The sequence below is a fragment of the Schistocerca americana genome, unplaced genomic scaffold (genome assembly GCF_021461395.2).
Source record: "Schistocerca americana isolate TAMUIC-IGC-003095 unplaced genomic scaffold, iqSchAmer2.1 HiC_scaffold_50, whole genome shotgun sequence".
NCBI classification, from domain to species: domain Eukaryota; kingdom Metazoa; phylum Arthropoda; class Insecta; order Orthoptera; family Acrididae; genus Schistocerca; species Schistocerca americana.
Window position 1 is genome coordinate 605221 of NW_025726236.1, and position 2620 is coordinate 607840.

Below are 2620 nucleotides of genomic sequence, written 5' to 3' on the forward strand. Positions count from 1 at the left end.
GTGTTGAATCTCGACGCAATTTGAGTGTTCCATCGTCATTACAAGGCCCTGAACGTTACAATTAACTATCATTTTTGCGTCGGATTCGAAAATCTAGACTGACAGGAGAACGACCATAAGGTGCCCGAGGCAGCAATAGACCCTTGGAGACAAGTCGGCTGGAGGAAGATGTATTGAATCTCGACGCAATTTGAGTTTTCCATCGGCATTAGGAGGCCCTGAACGTTACAATCAACTATCATTTTTGCGTCGGATTCGAAAATCTAGACTCACAGGAGAAGGATCATATTGTGCCCGAGACAGCAATATCGCCTTGGAGACAAGTCGGCTGGAGGACGATGTATTGAATCTCGACGCAATTTGAGTGTCCCATCGTCATTAGGAGGCCCTAAACGTTACAATTAACTATCATTCTTGCGTCCGATTCGATAATCTAAACTCATAGGAGAACGACCATAAGGTGCCCGAGGCAGCAACAGACCCTTGGAGACAAGTCGGCTGGAGGCCGATGTATTGAATCTCGACGCATTTTGAGTGTTCCATCGTCATTACAAGGCCCTGACCGTTACAATTAACTATCATTTTTCCGTCGGATTCGAATATCTAGACTCACAGGAGAACGACCGTAAGCTGCCCGAGGCAGCAATAGACCCTTGGAGACAAGTCGGCTGGAGGCCGATGTATTGAATCTCGACGCAATTTGAGTGTTCCATCGTCATTAGGAGGCCCTAAACGTTACAATTAACTATCATTTTTGCGTCGGATTCGAAAATCTAGACTTACACGAGAACGACCATATGGAGCCCGAGGCAGCAATTGACCCTAGGAGACAAGTCGGCTGGAGGACGTTGTATTGAATCTCGACGCAATTTGAGTGTTCCATTGGCATTAGGAGGCCCTGAACGTTACAGTTAAGTATCATTTTAGCGTCGGATTCGAAAATCTAGACTCACAGGAGAACGACCATAAGGTGCCCGAGGCAGCAATAGACCCTTGGAGACAAGTCGGCTGGAGGTCGATGTATTGAATCTCGACGCAATTTGAATGTTCCATCGTCATTAGAAGGCCCTGAACGTTACAATTAAGTAACATTTTTGCGTCGGATTCGGAAGTCCAGACTCACGGGAGACGGACCATTTGGTGCCGAGGCAGCAATATTCCCTTGGAGACAATTCAGCTGGAGGACGATGTATTGAATGTCGACGCAATTTGAGAGTTCTATCGTCATCAGGAGCCGCTGAACGTTACTATTCACTATCATTTTTGCGTCGGATTCGAAAATCTAGACTTACAAGAGAACGACCATAAGGTGCCCGAGGCTGCATTAGACCCTTGGAGACAAGTCGGCTGGAGGACGATGTATTGAATCTCGACGCAATTTGAGTGTCCCATCGTCATTAGGAGGCCATAATCGTTACAATTAAGTATCATTTTTGCGTCGAATTCGATAATCTAAACTCACAGGAGAACGACCATAACGTGCCCGGGGCAGCAACAGACCCTTGGAGGCAAGTCGGCTGCAGGCCGATGTATTGAATCTCGACGCAATTTGAGTGTCCCATCGTCATTAGGAGGCCCTAAACGTTTCAATGAACTATCATTTTTGCGTCGGATTCGATAATCTAAACTCACAGGAGAACGACCATAAGGTGCCCGAGGCAGCAACAGACCCTTGGAGACAAGTCGGCTGGAGGCCGATGTATTGAATCTCGACGCAAATTGAGTGTTCCATCGTCTTTAGGAGGCCCTGAACGTTACAAATAACTAGCAGTTTTGCGTCGGATTCGAAAACGTAGAATCACCGGAGAAGGACAAAGTCGTGCCCGAGGCAGCGATATTCCCTTGGAGACAAGTCGGCTGGAGGACGATGTATTGAATCTCGACGCTATTTGAGTGTTCCATCGTCTTTAGAAGGCCCTGAACGTTACAATTAACTATCATTTTTGTGTCGGATTTGAAAATCTAGAGTCACAGGAGACAGACCACATGGAGCCCGAGGCAGCAATAAACCCTTGTAGACAAGTCGGCTGGAGGAAGATGTATTGACTCTCGACGCAAAATGAGTGTTCCATCGTCATTAGGAGGCCCTGAATGTTACAATTAACTATCAGTTTTTCGTCGAATTCGAAAATCTAAACTCACAGGAGAACGACCATAAGGTGCCCGATGCAGCAATATCCCCTCGGAGACAAGTCGGCTGGAGGTCGATGTATTGAATCTCGACGCAATTTGAGTGTTCCATTTCCAATAGGAGGCCCTGAACGTTACAATTAACTATGAGTTTTGCGTCGGATTCGAAAACGTAGAATCACCGGAGACGGACCATGTGGTGCCCGAGGCAGCGATATCCCCTTGGAGACAAGTCGGCTGGAGGCCGATGTATTGAATCTCGACGCAATTTGAGTGTTCCATCGCCATTAGAAGGCCCTGAACGTTACAATTAACTATCATTTTTGCGACGGATTCGCAAATCTAGACTCACAGGAGAACGAGCATAAGGTGCCCGAGGCAGCAATAGACCCTTGGAGACAAGCCGGCTGGAAGACGATGTATTGAATCTCGACGCAATTTGAGAGTTCCATCGTCATTTGGAGGCCCTGAACATTACAATAAAAATCAT